Below are 19,063 nucleotides of genomic sequence, written 5' to 3' on the forward strand. Positions count from 1 at the left end.
TTATATAGGGGCTAGGGTAACTCACTTGGCGTCAGTGAGTATTACTATGGGACTATGGTAACTCACTTGCGGTCAGAGAGTACATATAAAGGGGATAGGATAACTCACTTGGGGTCAGGGAGTACTTAAAAAGGGGCTATAGTAACTCACTTGGGATCAGGGAGTACTACTATGGGATTAGGGTAACTTACTTGCGGTCAGAGAGTACATATAAAGGGGCTAGGATAACTCACTTGGCGTCAGTGAGTATTACTATGGGACTATGGTAACTTATTTGCGGTCAGAGAGTACATATAAAGGGGCTAGGATAACACACTTGGGGTCAGGGAGAACTAATAAAGGTGATATGGTAACTCATTTGGGGTCAGGGAGTACTTATTTGGGACTAGGGTAACTCACTTGGGGTCAGGGAGTACTTATATGGGACCAGGGTAACTCACTTGGGACCAGGGTGTACTTATAAAGGGGCTATGGTAACACACTTGGGGTCAGGGAGTACTACTATGGGACTAGGGTAATTCACTTGGGGTCAGGGAGTAATACTTATGGGACTAGGGTAACTCACTTGCGGTCAGAGAGTACATATGAAGGGGCTAGGATAACTCACTTGGGGTCAGAGAGTACATATAAAGGGGCTAGGATAACTCACTTGGGGTCAGGGAGTACTACTATGGGACTAGGGTAACTTACTTGCGGTCAGAGAGTACATATAAAGGGGCTAGTATAACTCACTTGGGGTCAGGGAGTACTAATAAAGGGGCTATGGTAACTCACTTGGGGTCAGGGAGTACTTATAAAGGGGCTAGGATAACTCACTTGCGGTTAGAGAGTACATATAAAGGGGCTAGGATAACTCACTTGGGGACAGGGAGTACATATAATGGGGCTAGGATAACTCACTTGGGTTAAGGGAGTACTTATAAAGGGGCTAGGGTAAATCACTAGGGGTCAGTGAGTACTACAATGGGACTAGGGTAACTCTCTTGATGTCAGAGAGTACATATTAAGGGGCTAGGATAACTCACTTGGGGTCAGGGAGTACTACTATGGGACTAGGGAAAATCACTTGCGGTCAGAGAGTACATTAAAAGGGGCTAGGATAACTCACTTGGGGTCAGTGAGTACTACTATGGGACTAGGGTAACTCACTTGCGGTCAAAGTGTACATATAAAGGGGATAGGATAACTCACTTGGGGTCAGGGAGTACTTATAAAGAGCTATGGTAACTCACTTGGGGTCAGGGAGTATTTATATGGGACCAGGGTAACTCACTTGGGGTCAGGGAGTACTTATATGGGACCAGGGTAACTCACTTGGGGCCAGGGTGTACTTATAAAGGGGCTAGGGTAACTCACTTGGGATCAGGGAGTACATATAAAGGGGCTATGGTAACTCACTTGGGGTCAGGGAGTACTACTTATGGGACTAGGGTAACTCACTTGCGGTCAGAGAGTACATATAAAGGGGCTAGGATAACTCACTTGGGGTCAGGGAGTACTTATATGGGGCTATGGTAACTCACTTGGGGTCAGGGAGTACTTATAAAGGGGCTAGGATAACTCACTTGCGGTCAGAGAGTACATATAAAGGGGCTAGGATAACTCACTTGGGGTCAGTGAGTACTACTATGGGACTAGGGTAACTCACTTGTGGTTAGAGTGTACATATAAAGGGGATAGGATAACTCACTTGGGGTCAGGGAGTACTTATAAAGGGGCTATGGTAACTCACTTGGGATCAGGGAGTACTACTATGGGACTAGGGTAGCTTACTTGCGGTCAGAGTTTACATATAAAGGGGCTAGTATAACTCACTTGGGGTCAGGGAGTACTAATAAAGGGGCTATGGTAACTCACTTGGGGTCAGGGAGCACTTATAAAGGGGCTAGGATAACTCACTTGCGGTCAGAGAGTACATATAAAGGGGCTAGGATAACTCACTTGGGTTCAGGGAGTACATATAATGGGGCTAGGATAACTCACTTGGGTTAAGGGAGTACTTATAAAGGGGCTAGAGAAAATCACTAGGGGTCAGTGAGTACTACAATGGGACTAGGGTAACTCTCTTGATGTCAGAGAGTACATATAAAGGGGCTAGGATAACTCACTTGGGGTCAGGGAGTACTACTATGGGACTAGGGAAAATCACTTGCGGTCAGAGAGTACATTAAAAGGGGCTAGGATAACTCACTTGGGGTCAGGGAGAACTACTTCTGGGACTAGGGTAACTCACTTGCGGTCAGGGGGTACATATATAGGGGCTAGGATAACTCACTTGGGGTCAGGGAGTACTTTTATGGGACTAGGGTAACTCACTTGGGGTCAGGGAGTACTTATATAGGGGCTAGGGTAACTCATTGGCGTCAGTGAGTATTACTATGGGACTCTGGTAACTCACTTGCGGTCAGAGAGTACATATAAAGGGGATAGGATAACTCACTTGGGGTCAGGGAGTACTTATAAAGGGGCTATAGTAACTCACTTGGGATCAGGGAGTACTACTATGGGATTAGGGTAACTTACTTGCGGTCAGAGAGTACATATAAAGGGGCTAGGATAACTCATTTGGGGTCAGGGAGTACTTGTAAAGGGGCTATGGTAACTCACTTGGGTCAGGGAGTACTACTATGGGACTAGGGTAACTTATTTGCAGTCAGAGAGTACATATAAAGGGGCTAGGATAACTCACTTGGGGTAAGGGAGTACTTATAAAGGGGCTAGGGTAACTCACTTGGGGTCAGGGAGTACTTTTATGGGACTAGGGTAACTCACTTGGGGTCAGGGAGTACTTATATAGGGGCTAGGGTAACTCACTTGGGTTCAGTGAGTATTACTATGGGACTATGGTAACTCACTTGCGGTCAGAGAGTACATATAAAGGGGATACGATAACTCACTTGGGGTCAGGGAGTACTTATAAAGGGGCTATGGTAACTCACTTGGGATCAGGGAGTACTACTATGGGATTAGGGTAACTTACTTGCGGTCAGAGAGTACATAAAAAGGGGCTAGGGTAACTCACGTGGCGTAAGGGAGTACTTGTAAAGGGGCTATGGTAACTCACTTGGAGTCAGGGAGTACTACTATGGGACTAGGGTAACTCACTTGATGTCAGAGAGTACATATAACGGGGCTAGGATAACTCACTTGCGGTCAGGGAGTACTACTATGGGACTAGGGAAAATCAATTGCGGTCAGAGAGTACATAAAAAGGGGCTAGGTAACTCGCTTGGAGTCAGGGAGTACTACTATGGGACTAGGGTAACTTATTTGCGGTCAGAGAGTACATATAAAAGGGCTAGGATAACTCACTTGGGGTCAGGGAGAACTAATAAAGGTGATATGGTAACTCATTTGGGGTCAGGGAATACTTATTTGGGACTAGGGTAACTCACTTGGGGTCAGGGAGTACTTATATGGGACCAGGGTAACTCACTTGGGGCCAGGGTGTTCTTATAAAGGGGCTATGGTAACACACTTGGTGTCAGGGAGTACTACTATGGGACTAGGGTAATTCACTTGCGGTCAGAGAGTACATATAAAGGGGCTATGGTAACTCACTTGGAGTCAGGGAGTACTACTATGGGACTAGGGTAACTTATTTGCGGTCAGAGAGTACATATAAAGGGGCTAGGATAACTCACTTGGGGTCAGGGAGAACTTATAAGGTGATGAGGTAACTCATTTGGGGTCAGGGAGTACTTATATGGGACTAGGGTAACTCACTTGGGGTCAGGGAGTACTTATATGGTACCAGGGTAACTCACTAGGGGCCAGGGTGTACTTATAAAGAGACTAGGGTAACTCACTTGGGGTCAGGGAGTACATGTAAAGGGGCTATGGTAACTCACTTGGGGTCAGGGAGTACTAATTATGGGACTAGGGTAACTCACTTGCGGTCAGGGGGTACATATATAGGGGCTAGGATAACTCACTTGGGGTCAGGGAGTACTTATAAAGGTGATATGGTAACTCACTTGGGGTCAGGGAGTACTTATATGAGACTAGGGTAACACACTTGGGGTCAGGGAGTACTAATAAATGGGTTAGATTAACTCACTTGCGGTCAGAGAGTACATATAAAGGGGCTAGGATAATTCACTTGGGGTCAGGGAGTACTTATGAAGGGGCTATGGTAACTCACTTAGGGTCAGGAAGTACTTCATTGGATTAGGGTAAATCACTTGGGGTCAGGGAGTACTTTTATGGGACTAGGGTAACACACTTGGGGTCAGGGAGTACTTATAAAGGGGCTATGGTAACTCACTTAGGGTCAGGAACTACTTCTATGGGACTAGGGTAACTCACTTGGGGTCAGGGAGTACTTTTATGGGACTAGGGTAACTCATTTGGGGTCAGGGAGTACTTATATAGGGGCTAGGGTAACTCACTTGGCGTCAGTGAGTATTACTATGGGACTATGGTAACTCACTTGCGGTCAGAGAGTACATATAAAGGGGATAGGATAACTCACTTGGGGTCAGGGAGTACTTATAAAGGGGCTATAGTAACTCACTTGGGATCAGGGAGTACTACTATGGGATTAGGGTAACTTACTTGCGGTCAGAGAGTACATATAAAGGGGCTAGGATAACTCACTTGGCGTCAGTGAGTATTACTATGGGACTATGGTAACTCACTTGCGGTCATAGAGTACATATAAAGAGGATAGGATAACTCACTTGGGGTCAGGGAGTACTTATAAAGGGGCTATAGTAACTCACTTGGGATCAGGGAGTACTACTATGGGATTAGGGTAACTTACTTGCGGTCAGAGAGTACATATAAAGGGGCTAGGATAACTCACTTGGGGTCAGGGAGTACTTGTAAAGGGGCTATGGTAACTCACTTGGGGTCAGGGAGTACTACTATGGGACTAGGGTAACATATTTGCGGTCAGAGGGTACACATATAGGGGCTAGGATAAATCACTTGGGGTCAGGGAGAACTAATAAAGGTGATATGGTAACTCATTTGGGGTCAGGGAGTACTACTATGGGACTAGGGTAGCTTATTTGCAGTCAGAGAGTACATATAAAGGGGCTAGGATAACTCACTTGGGGTCAGGAAGTACTTATAAAGGGGCTATGGTAACTCACTTAGGGTCAGAAAGTACTTCTATGGGACTAGGGTAACTCACTTGGGGTCAGGGCGTACTTTTATGGGACTAGGGTAACTCACTTGGGGTCAGGGAGTACTTATATAGGGGCTAGGGTAACTCACTTGGGTTCAGTGAGTATTACTATGGGACAATGGTAACTCACTTGCGGTCAGAGAGTACATATAAAGGGGATAGGATAACTCACTTGGGGTCAGGGAGTACATATAAAGGGGCTATGGTAACTCACTTGGGATCAGGGAGTACTACTATGGGATTAGGGTAACTTATTTGCGGTCAGAGAGTACATATAAAGGGGCTAGGATAACTCACTTGGCGTCAGGGAGTACTTGTAAAGGGGCTATGGTAACTCATTTGGGGTCAGGGAGTACTTATTTGGGACTAGGATAACTCACTTGCGGTCAGGGAGTACTACTATGGGACTAGGGTAATTCACTTGCGGTCAGAGAGTACATATAAAGGGGCTATGGTAACACACTTGGAGTCAGGGAGTACTACTATGGGACTAGGGTAACTTATTTGCGGTCAGAGAGTACATATAAAGGGGCTAGGATAACTCACTTGGGGTCAGGGAGAACTTATAAGGTGATGAGGTAACTCATTTGGGGTCAGGGAGTACTTATATGGGACTAGGGTAACTCACTTGGGGTCAGGGAGTACTTATATGGTACCAGGGTAACTCACTAGGGGCCAGGGTGTACTTATAAAGGGGCTAGGGTAACTCACTTGGGGTCAGGGAGTACATATAAAGGGGCTATGGTAACTCACTTGGGGTCAGGGAGTACTACTTATGGGACTAGGGTAACTCACTTGCGGTCAGGGGGTACATATATAGGGGCTAGGATAACTCACTTGGGGTCAGGGAGTACTTACAAGGTGATATGGTAACTCACTTGGGGTCAGGGAGTACTTATATGAGACTAGGGTAACACACTTGGGGTCAGGGAGTACTAATAAAGGGGTTAGATTAACTCACTTGCGGTCAGAGAGCACATATAAAGGGGCTAGGATAATTCACTTGGGGTCAGGGAGTACTTATGAAGGGGCTATGGTAACTCACTTAGGGTCAGGAAGTACTTCTATGGGATTAGGGTAACTCACTCGGGGTCAGGGAGTACTTTTATGGGACTAGGGTAACTCACTTGGGGTCAGGGAGTACTTATATAGGGGCTAGGGTAACTCACTTGGGGTCAGTGAGTACTACTATGGGACTAGGGTAACTCACCTGCGGTTAGAGAGTACATATAAAGGGGCTTGGGTAACTCACTTGCAGTCAGAAAGTACATATAAAGGGGCTAGGATAAATCATTTGGGGTCAGGGAGTAGTTATAAAGGTGATATTGTAACTCACTTGGGGTCAGGGAGTACTTCTATGGGACTAGGGTAACTCACTTGGGGTCAAGGGGTACTTATAAAGAGGTTTGAATAACCCACTTGCGGTCAGAGAGTACATATAAAGGGGCTAGGATAACTCACTTGGGGTCAGGGAGTACTTCTATGGGACTAGGGTAACTCACTTGGGGTCAAGGGGTACTTATATAGGGGCTAGGGTAACTCATTTGGGGTCAGGGAGTACTTATGTGGGAAGAGGGTAACTCACTTGCGGTCAGAAAGTTCATAAAAAAAGGCTAGGACAACACATTTGGGGTTCAGGGAGTACTTCTATGTGACTAGGGTAACTCACTTGGAGTCAGGGAGTAATTCTATGGGACTAGGGTAACTCACTTGGGGTCAGGGAGTACTTATATGGTACCAGGGTAACTCACTAGGGGCCAGGGTGTATTTATAAAGAGATTAGGGTAACTCACTTGGGGTCAGGGAGTACTTATATGGTACCAGGGTAACTCACTAGGGGCCAGGGTGTACTTATAAAGAGACTAGGGTAACTCACTTGGGGTCAGGGAGTACATATAAAGGGGCTATGGTAACTCACTTGGGGTCAGGGAGTACTTATATAGGGGCTAGGGTAACTCACTTGGGTTCAGTGAGTATTACTATGGGACTATGGTAACTCACTTGCGGTCAGAGAGTACATATAAAGGGGATACGATAACTCACTTGGGGTCAGGGAGTACTTATAAAGGGGCTATGGTAACTCACTTGGGATCAGGGAGTACTACTATGGGATTAGGGTAACTTACTTGCGGTCAGAGAGTACATAAAAAGGGGCTAGGTTAACTCACGTGGCGTAAGGGAGTACTTGTAAAGGGGCTATGGTAACTCACTTGGAGTCAGGGAGTACTACTATGGGACTAGGGTAACTCACTTGATGTCAGAGAGTACATATAACGGGGCTAGGATAACTCACTTGCGGTCAGGGAGTACTACTATGGGACTAGGGAAAATCAATTGCGGTCAGAGAGTACATAAAAAGGGGCTAGGTAACTCGCTTGGAGTCAGGGAGTACTACTATGGGACTAGGGTAACTTATTTGCGGTCAGAGAGTACATATAAAAGGGCTAGGATAACTCACTTGGGGTCAGGGAGAACTAATAAAGGTGATATGGTAACTCATTTGGGGTCAGGGAATACTTATTTGGGACTAGGGTAACTCACTTGGGGTCAGGGAGTACTTATATGGGACCAGGGTAACTCACTTGGGGCCAGGGTGTTCTTATAAAGGGGCTATGGTAACACACTTGGTGTCAGGGAGTACTACTATGGGACTAGGGTAATTCACTTGCGGTCAGAGAGTACATATAAAGGGGCTATGGTAACTCACTTGGAGTCAGGGAGTACTACTATGGGACTAGGGTAACTTATTTGCGGTCAGAGAGTACATATAAAGGGGCTAGGATAACTCACTTGGGGTCAGGGAGAACTTATAAGGTGATGAGGTAACTCATTTGGGGTCAGGGAGTACTTATATGGGACTAGGGTAACTCACTTGGGGTCAGGGAGTACTTATATGGTACCAGGGTAACTCACTAGGGGCCAGGGTGTACTTATAAAGAGACTAGGGTAACTCACTTGGGGTCAGGGAGTACATATAAAGGGGCTATTGTAACTCACTTGGGGTCAGGGAGTACTAATTATGGGACTAGGGTAACTCACTTGCGGTCAGGGGGTACATATATAGGGGCTAGGATAACTCACTTGGGGTCAGGGAGTACTTATAAAGGTGATATGGTAACTCACTTGGGGTCAGGGAGTACTTATATGAGACTAGGGTAACACACTTGGGGTCAGGGAGTACTAATAAATGGGTTAGATTAACTCACTTGCGGTCAGAGAGTAAATATAAAGGGGCTAGGATAATTCACTTGGGGTCAGGGAGTACTTATGAAGGGGCTATGGTAACTCACTTAGGGTCAGGAAGTACTTCATTGGATTAGGGTAAATCACTTGGGGTCAGGGAGTACTTTTATGGGACTAGGGTAACACACTTGGGGTCAGGGAGTACTTATAAAGGGGCTATGGTAACTCACTTAGGGTCAGGAAGTACTTCTATGGGACTAGGGTAACTCACTTGGGGTCAGGGAGTACTTTTATGGGACTAGGGTAACTCATTTGGGGTCAGGGAGTACTTATATAGGGGCTAGGGTAACTCACTTGGCGTCAGTGAGTATTACTATGGGACTATGGTAACTCACTTGCGGTCAGAGAGTACATATAAAGGGGATAGGATAACTCACTTGGGGTCAGGGAGTACTTATAAAGGGGCTATAGTAACTCACTTGGGATCAGGGAGTACTACTATGGGATTAGGGTAACTTACTTGCGGTCAGAGAGTACATATAAAGGGGCTAGGATAACTCACTTGGCGTCAGTGAGTATTACTATGGGACTATGGTAACTCACTTGCGGTCATAGAGTACATATAAAGAGGATAGGATAACTCACTTGGGGTCAGGGAGTACTTATAAAGGGGCTATAGTAACTCACTTGGGATCAGGGAGTACTACTATGGGATTAGGGTAACTTACTTGCGGTCAGAGAGTACATATAAAGGGGCTAGGATAACTCACTTGGGGTCAGGGAGTACTTGTAAAGGGGCTATGGTAACTCACTTGGGGTCAGGGAGTACTACTATGGGACTAGGGTAACATATTTGCGGTCAGAGGGTACACATATAGGGGCTAGGATAAATCACTTGGGGTCAGGGAGAACTAATAAAGGTGATATGGTAACTCATTTGGGGTCAGGGAGTACTACTATGGGACTAGGGTAGCTTATTTGCAGTCAGAGAGTACATATAAAGGGGCTAGGATAACTCACTTGGGGTCAGGAAGTACTTATAAAGGGGCTATGGTAACTCACTTAGGGTCAGAAAGTACTTCTATGGGACTAGGGTAACTCACTTGGGGTCAGGGCGTACTTTTATGGGACTAGGGTAACTCACTTAGGGTCAGGGAGTACTTATATAGGGGCTAGGGTAACTCACTTGGGTTCAGTGAGTATTACTATGGGACAATGGTAACTCACTTGCGGTCAGAGAGTACATATAAAGGGGATAGGATAACTCACTTGGGGTCAGGGAGTACATATAAAGGGGCTATGGTAACTCACTTGGGATCAGGGAGTACTACTATGGGATTAGGGTAACTTATTTGCGGTCAGAGAGTACATATAAAGGGGCTAGGATAACTCACTTGGCGTCAGGGAGTACTTGTAAAGGGGCTATGGTAACTCATTTGGGGTCAGGGAGTACTTATTTGGGACTAGGATAACTCACTTGCGATCAGGGAGTACTACTATGGGACTAGGGTAATTCACTTGCGGTCAGAGAGTACATATAAAGGGGCTATGGTAACTCACTTGGAGTCAGGGAGTACTACTATGGGACTAGGGTAACTTATTTGCGGTCAGAGAGTACATATAAAGGGGCTAGGATAACTCACTTGGGGTCAGGGAGAACTTATAAGGTGATGAGGTAACTCATTTGGGGTCAGGGAGTACTTATATGGGACTAGGGTAACTCACTTGGGGTCAGGGAGTACTTATATGGTACCAGGGTAACTCACTAGGGGCCAGGGTGTACTTATAAAGGGGCTAGGGTAACTCACTTGGGGTCAGGGAGTACATATAAAGGGGCTATGGTAACTCACTTGGGGTCAGGGAGTACTACTTATGGGACTAGGGTAACTCACTTGCGGTCAGGGGGTACATATATAGGGGCTAGGATAACTCACTTGGGGTCAGGGAGTACTTACAAGGTGATATGGTAACTCACTTGGGGTCAGGGAGTACTTATATGAGACTTGGGTAACACACTTGGGGTCAGGGAGTACTAATAAAGGGGTTAGATTAACTCACTTCCGGTCAGAGAGCACATATAAAGGGGCTAGGATAATTCACTTGGGGTCAGGTAGTATTTATGAAGGGGCTATGGTAACTCACTTAGGGTCAGGAAGTACTTCTATGGGATTAGGGTAACTCACTCGGGGTCAGGGAGTACTTTTATGGGACTAGGGTAACTCACTTGGGGTCAGGGAGTACTTATATAGGGGCTAGGGTAACTCACTTGGGGTCAGTGAGTACTACTATGGGACTAGGGTAACTCACCTGCGGTCAGAGAGTACATATAAAGGGGCTTGGGTAACTCACTTGCAGTCAGAAAGTACATATAAAGGGGCTAGGATAAATCATTTGGGGTCAGGGAGTAGTTATAAAGGTGATATTGTAACTCACTTGGGGTCAGGGAGTACTTCTATGGGACTAGGGTAACTCACTTGGGGTCAAGGGGTACTTATAAAGAGGTTTGAATAACCCACTTGCGGTCAGAGAGTACATATAAAGGGGCTAGGATAACTCACTTGGGGTCAGGGAGTACTTCTATGGGACTAGGGTAACTCACTTGGGGTCAAGGGGTACTTATATAGGGGCTAGCGTAACTCATTTGGGGTCAGGGAGTACTTATATGGTACCAGGGTAACTCACTAGGGGCCAGGGTGTATTTATAAAGAGATTAGGGTAACTCACTTGGGGTCAGAAAGTTCATAAAAAAAGGCTAGGACAACACATTTGGGGTTCAGGGAGTACTTCTATGTGACTAGGGTAACTCACTTGGAGTCAGGGAGTAATTCTATGGGACTAGGGTAACTCACTTGGGGTCAGGGAGTACTTATATGGTACCAGGGTAACTCACTAGGGGCCAGGGTGTATTTATAAAGAGATTAGGGTAACTCACTTGGGGTCAGGGAGTACATATAAAGGGGATAGGATAACTCACTTGGGGTCAGGGAGAACTAATAAAGGTGATATGGTAACTCATTTGGGGTCAGGGAGTACTACTATGGGACTAGGGTAGCTTATTTGCAGTCAGAGAGTACCTATAAAGGGGCTAGGATAACTCACTTGGGGTCAGGAAGTACTTATAAAGGGGCTATGGTAACTCACTTAGGGTCAGAAAGTACTTCTATGGGACTAGGGTAACTCACTTGGGGTCAGGGCGTACTTTTATGGGACTAGGGTAACTCACTTGGGGTCAGGGAGTACTTATATAGGGGTTAGGGTAACTCACTTGGGTTCAGTGAGTATTACTATGGGACAATGGTAACTCACTTGCGGTCAGAGAGTACATATAAAGGGGATAGGATAACTCACTTGGGGTCAGGGCGTACTTTTATGGGACTAGGGTAACTCATTTGGGGTCAGGGAGTACTTATATAGGGGCTAGGGTAACTCACTTGGCGTCAGTGAGTATTACTATGGGACAATGGTAACTCACTTGCGGTCAGAGAGTACATATAAAGGGGATAGGATAACTCACTTGGGGTCAGGGAGTACTTATAAAGGGGCTATAGTAACTCACTTGGGATCAGGGAGTACTACTATGGGATTAGGGTAACTTACTTGCGGTCAGAGAGTACATATAAAGGGGCTAGGATAACTCACTTGGCGTCAGTGAGTATTACTATGGGACTATGGTAACTCACTTGCGGTCATAGAGTACATATAAAGAGGATAGGATAACTCACTTGGGGTCAGGGAGTACTTATAAAGGGGCTATAGTAACTCACTTGGGATCAGGGAGTACTACTATGGGATTAGGGTAACATATTTGCGGTCAGAGGGTACACATATAGGGGCTAGGATAAATCACTTGGGGTCAGGGAGAACTAATAAAGGTGATATGGTAACTCATTTGGGGTCAGGGAGTACTACTATGGGACTAGGGTAGCTTATTTGCAGTCAGAGAGTACATATAAAGGGGCTAGGATAACTCACTTGGGGTCAGGAAGTACTTATAAAGGGGCTATGGTAACTCACTTAGGGTCAGAAAGTACTTCTATGGGACTAGGGTAACTCACTTGGGGTCAGGGCGTACTTTTATGGGACTAGGGTAACTCACTTGGGGTCAGGGAGTACTTATATAGGGGCTAGGGTAACTCACTTGGGTTCAGTGAGTATTACTATGGGACAATGGTAACTCACTTGCGGTCAGAGAGTACATATAAAGGGGATAGGATAACTCACTTGGGGTCAGGGAGTACATATAAAGGGGCTATGGTAACTCACTTGGGATCAGGGAGTACTACTATGGGATTAGGGTAACTTATTTGCGGTCAGAGAGTACATATAAAGGGGCTAGGATAACTCACTTGGCGTCAGGGAGTACTTGTAAAGGGGCTATGGTAACTCATTTGGGGTCAGGGAGTACTTATTTGGGACTAGGATAACTCACTTGCGATCAGGGAGTACTACTATGGGACTAGGGTAATTCACTTGCGGTCAGAGAGTACATATAAAGGGGCTATGGTAACTCACTTGGAGTCAGGGAGTACTACTATGGGACTAGGGTAACTTATTTGCGGTCAGAGAGTACATATAAAGGGGCTAGGATAACTCACTTGGGGTCAGGGAGAACTTATAAGGTGATGAGGTAACTCATTTGGGGTCAGGGAGTACTTATATGGGACTAGGGTAACTCACTTGGGGTCAGGGAGTACTTATATGGTACCAGGGTAACTCACTAGGGGCCAGGGTGTACTTATAAAGGGGCTAGGGTAACTCACTTGGGGTCAGGGAGTACATATAAAGGGGCTATGGTAACTCACTTGGGGTCAGGGAGTACTTACAAGGTGATATGGTAACTCACTTGGGGTCAGGGAGTACTTATATGAGACTAGGGTAACACACTTGGGGTCAGGGAGTACTAATAAAGGGGTTAGATTAACTCACTTGCGGTCAGAGAGCACATATAAAGGGGCTAGGATAATTCACTTGGGGTCAGGTAGTACTTATGAAGGGGCTATGGTAACTCACTTAGGTTCAGGAAGTACTTCTATGGGATTAGGGTAACTCACTCGGGGTCAGGGAGTACTTTTATGGGACTAGGGTAACTCACTTGGGGTCAGGGAGTACTTATATAGGGGCTAGGGTAACTCACTTGGGGTCAGTGAGTACTACTATGGGACTAGGGTAACTCACCTGCGGTCAGAGAGTACATATAAAGGGGCTTGGGTAACTCACTTGCAGTCAGAAAGTACATATAAAGGGGCTAGGATAAATCATTTGGGGTCAGGGAGTAGTTATAAAGGTGATATTGTAACTCACTTGGGGTCAGGGAGTACTTCTATGGGACTAGGGTAACTCACTTGGGGTCAAGGGGTACTTATAAAGAGGTTTGAATAACCCACTTGCGGTCAGAGAGTACATATAAAGGGGCTAGGATAACTCACTTGGGGTCAGGGAGTACTTCTATGGGACTAGGGTAACTCACTTGGGGTCAAGGGGTACTTATATAGGGGCTAGGGTAACTCATTTGGGGTCAGGGAGTACTTATGTGGGAAGAGGGTAACTCACTTGCGGTCAGAAAGTTCATAAAAAAAGGCTAGGACAACACATTTGGGGTTCAGGGAGTACTTCTATGTGACTAGGGTAACTCACTTGGAGTCAGGGAGTAATTCTATGGGACTAGGGTAACTCACTTGGGGTCAGGGAGTACTTATATGGTAACAGGGTAACTCACTAGGGGCCAGGGTGTATTTATAAAGAGATTAGGGTAACTCACTTGGGGTCAGGGAGTACATATAAAGGGGCTATGGTAACTCACTTGGGGTCAGGGAGAACTACTTCTGGGACTAGGGTAACTCACTTTTTTTTTTTTTTTTTTTTTTTTTTTTTTTTTTTTTTTTTTTTTTTTTTTTTTTTTTTTTTCCGACGCTTTGCGAGGTAGGGGGAAACTTCTTAAAGCCTTACGGCTTGTTAAGTACCTCCGGCGGCCGATGTTTTGGCCAGAGGTTATGTGGGATTCTAACCCACCAAAACCCCCTACCTGCCCCCCTACCCGGTACCAAGCATAGCTTATAACATCAGGTAGGAGGGTATACGCTCTACTCTACGACCGTATGCGGTCATCCCAAGACAAACAAAAACCCCAGACTCTACCCCACCCCAGAGGAGAGAGCAGCAGACTCCTCAGCTCGGACTCTACTGTCCTTGGAGGTGAGGACCCTAACCGAGAAGCTGGAAAATGCATTCCAAGCTCTCGGCGTACTCGTAACATGGGACACAAGGGTCTCCACCTCCAACGAGGGCACACCTAAAGCATCACAGAGTTCTGCTCTTTCGCATTCCCACAGGGGACACCACAACAGCGTGTGCTCCGCCGTATCCGCGACCGGATTCGGGGAGCACCAGCAGTCGGGAGTCGCCCTGCGGCCCACCCTCGCGCGATGACTCATGAAACTACCATGCCCCAGGAGCATCTGGGAAACATGGTAGTTCAAGCTTCTACAATTAGCAGCCAGCCAGGACCGGATGTCCGGGATGAGGCGGTGGGTCCACCTACCCCGACCATCCGAGTCCCATGCTGCCTGCCATCTCTCTACTAAATTAGCCCTCGCCAATCTCTGCGCTTCGGCCACGCCAGCCGAGGAGCCACCCGCACGCGACGCATCGTACACCCTCCTGCGCTCCAAAGCTAAAAGATGGGCCGGTGGTATGCCCGAGATTACTAATAGCGCACAGGACGAAGCCGTACGACACGCGCGGGAAACCCTCAGCGCCATGACCCTCTGCGCGGAGATTAGGGACCTCGCAATGGTTGGGCGAGAGGCAGCCTCAGCCCAGCAAGGCGCCCCGTAAAGAAGAATGCTGTGCACTAAATTCGTGTACAACATCCTTCCCGAGACCCCCGACCCACCCACGTTCGGCAATAAATTACTCAACGCCCACCCAGCCTTTTTGGCTTTTCCCACCATGCAATCAATGTGAAACTTGAAGGAAAGACGACGATCCAACCACACACCGAGGTATTTCGCCCGCGGGGAGACGGAAACCGTCTCGCCCCCGACCGAAAACCGCGGAGCCCGATCAGACCGCCTCCTAGAGAAGAAAACAGCCTCCGATTTGGAGACGTTCACCTCCAGGTTCCTCCCCTCAAGCCACAGAACGATACGCGACAAAGCCCTGTTAGCCTTCAACTGCAAGGACCCGACGCTTCCCGCAGACACACACAATGCCGTATCGTCCGCGTAACAAGTCAACGTGCAGCCCTCCGGGAGACTCAACCGCAGCAGACCGTCGAAACAAATGTTCCACAGGAGAGGTCCTAAGACCGATCCCTGCGGAACACCCGCCCCAACGCGCCACTGCCGTCCAGCGCACTCAATGACCCGGTCCCCCAGGTAACTGCGGACTATATCCACAATCACCCCCGGGACCGCGCCATTGGCGGCCAGGGCCTCCAAGATGGCCGCATGCGACACAGAATTGAACGCGTTCTTAATGTCGAGAAGGATTACGGCCACGCGTTTGCTCCGGTACACAGACCCCCGAAGGGCGATCCGAATAAAATTCTGGACAGCCGATACGGCATCCATGGTACTTCTACCAGGACGGAACCCGTATTGACCGTCCGCGAGAGGTGCGACCCCCTCATAAACCTCCGTAAGACGAGCGACAACTACCCTCTCGAACAACTTCCCCACCACCGGTAGGAGAGATATGGGTCTGAAGCCCCCGATCCCTTTCGGGATTAGGACAACCCTCGCCCTCCTCCAGATAGCGGGAAAGTCGCCGAGTTCCAGGCAGCGGTTGAACAACCGGGCAAAATCAGCGGGGCAGCTCATTGCTGCAACCTTAACCACTTCCGGGAGAATGCCATCGACACCAGGGGCCCCCTTTGCAGGGGACCTCCCGGCAGCCATGACAATCTCTGCTTCCGTGATGAGATCAGACTCCAAGATCGGCCTGGTGTTACCGCGAACCACGAATGGAACGCCCCCAGGCCTCACTTGCGACGTCGAGAAAAGACTCTCAATCGCAACCACCGTCTCAGACTCCGTCAGACTAGCAGATGTCTGTCTCTTCAATCTCTTGTAGGCCACCCAGAAGGGGCGACCCCAAGGATCTGCCTCCACTTCATTCACCAGCGCCAACCATGCGGCCCGCTTCCTCTCGCGTATAGCGGAGGAGAAAGCGGTTCTCGCCGTCTTATAGGCTTCGCGCAAGTGAACTTCCGTATTGGCACCCCTCGACCTCGACCACCTCCTGCGGGCAGCATTCGCTGCCTTACGGAGACGGTCGAGGTCCTCACACCACCAATACGCTGCTTTCCAGCGCTTGGCAGTTCCGTGAGCCCTGGGCATAGAAGCGTCGGACGCCCCGACGAGTCTCCGGAGATAACCCTCCGGCGAGACGCCCGAGCCGTCACCGCCGACGTCCGCCCCGGCCCTCCCCCGGCCGGACGGAGGGGAAGCCGAGCTGCTCGAGGCTATTCCCCACGCAAATGCCAATTCGCATAAGAGTGGGTCGAACCTCGAGCGAACCCAGCGCACCCCCCGCTCCGGCGAGGCAGGGCCAGGACCCCCATCCGTGAGAATCCACTGGATGAAGCGGTGATCGCTCAGAGTCTCGTCATCGAGCACCTCCCAAGAGACTACTCTCGAGGCGATCGACGACGATACCCAGGTGAGATCTATTATACTACCACGGTCGCCTGAGACGAAGGTCGGAGAACGACCTCGGTTGAGCAATGTCAACCCGAGCTGACCGCCCCATTCCTCAACAAGCTCTCCACGTCGGTTAGTGCAACCGGATCCCCATGATGTCGACCACGAGTTGAAGTCTCCACCAATGAGGACCGGCACCCCATGCTCCCTGACACTCCCCGCCAAGTCCTCCAGGAAAGCCTCGAACTCCCCGATGGGGGCATTAGGGGTAAAGTAAACACTGTACACCCTAATGCCCCCAACGAGAGACGAACAAAACCCCCGACCGGACGAGACGGATGCCAGTTTGCACGAAGCACCGGGCAGCATAGCCGAATCCCCCCCGACATCCTCCAAGCCGGTGCTTGGGAAATTACTATTCCTATGCTGCTCTGAGACAAGGCAGATCGTGTACTCGCCAGAGTACGTGCAATGGACGGCCAAGTCCTGAGCAGATCGCGAACGATTGACATTGATCTGGAGACCCTTCATGTACGTCTCGATCCTCTCCACACCCCGATCGATCCGCACGCTGAAGAGCCCCCAGCGTGATCATGCGCAAGCCCCGAGTCCCTACAGGCGAGACAACAAGGAGAACCCCTACAACTGGCAGAGGCATGACCCCCCTCCCCGCATCTCCAACACAGCCCCGAACGGTCTGTGCTGAATTTGCAGCTACCCGAGGTGTGACCGAAGTGGTGACACCTCTTGCACCACACGATACTGGTCGCAGGGCGAACCCTGCAGACCACCCACCCAACGCGAACGCGCCCAAGCCGCAACAACTTGCCAGCCACCTCGGGTGGCATGGAAGCGCCGACGGCCCAGGAGCCCCCACCAGTTCTTCGCGGCGCGGAGACTCTAACCCCGGCTGCCTCCTCGCCCAGTGCGGCCAGAAGGGCCGCACGCACATCCTCCCCGGACGAAACCCCATCGAGGTCCCGGATCTCCACCCTCTCCATCGGAGAGAGAGCAGAGACCGGAATCCCGTTACCCAACGCCTCCGCGACCGCCCCCGCGAGCGTGGACGCGGAGCCCCCTCCTTTGTTCAGCTCAATCAGGAGGTCTCCCCTGCGAGTCCTCCTGATCGACCTGACCTCAACCCCGACCTTACCGGGGTCCACCCTTTCCTTCAGCAACCTCATCGCCCCCCCATACCCATCCGACCCGCACGCTACGAGCACGGCCTGGGCACGGGGGCGACGAGGAGGTGCCCCAACCCTACCCGAATGAGGAGGACGGGATATCGGGGCCGGCCCCAAATCCCTCCTCCCCCTTCCCTTCCGCCCAGCCACGACCGACCATTGCACCCCCTCCTCCCGCGGAGGAGATGCCGTAGCCACTGGTGGCGGGCCAGCTGCCCCAGAGGCCCCCTCCTTCGGCGGAGAAGGCGTCCCCAGGGCAGCTCCCCTTTTCGCGCCCCTTTCCCTATTGCCGCTTCCACCCGACTTAATCGAAACCCCCCTCCCCCCTTTAGAAGTCGGTGGAAGCGGAAGCGACGTCTGCGTACCCTTATTCTTCAGCGCTGGCCGTTGCACCTCTTCTCGCGCTTCGTCCCGCTCCCTCGTCTCAAGAAGCACAGGGAGAAGTGACCCACAATCCTGGGTCGCAGCTCCCTGCACCTCCTGCACAGCGGAGACGACGAGATCCCGCAGGTCCCTCACTTTTCCCTGGATGCTCCTCTTGACGCCCTTTCTCCCGTCCGTGAGTCCAAGAAGCTCCGTCATTGCTACTGACATACGCTGCATGAGCGTATGCAGTTCCTGCGCACTTCTGTCACGGGCCTCCAGGCGCAGCCGCACCTCCTCCAAGTCCATGGCTCTGGAGCCCGATCCTGCGCTAACGCCGTTACCTGTAGGGGAAGAATAAGAAGAAGTTTGGTTTTCCATAAATTAATAAATAATCACCAGCATGCGGAGCGTCTCCGAACGCGCCGCCTCAGGAAGTGGAGGGGTGATCACCATGATGCCTACCTCCATCAGACACCATGGCTTGGGGCTCAAGCCCGGGGACAAACATCCAGGCCGCCTTACACCTTCTTCCATCACTGGCATTCCGCATACCT

This window comes from Prorops nasuta, unplaced genomic scaffold (genome assembly GCF_024137725.1).
Source record: "Prorops nasuta isolate Cenicafe-Biocafe unplaced genomic scaffold, Cenicafe_Pnas_1.2 PNAS00012, whole genome shotgun sequence".
NCBI lineage: Eukaryota > Metazoa > Arthropoda > Insecta > Hymenoptera > Bethylidae > Prorops > Prorops nasuta.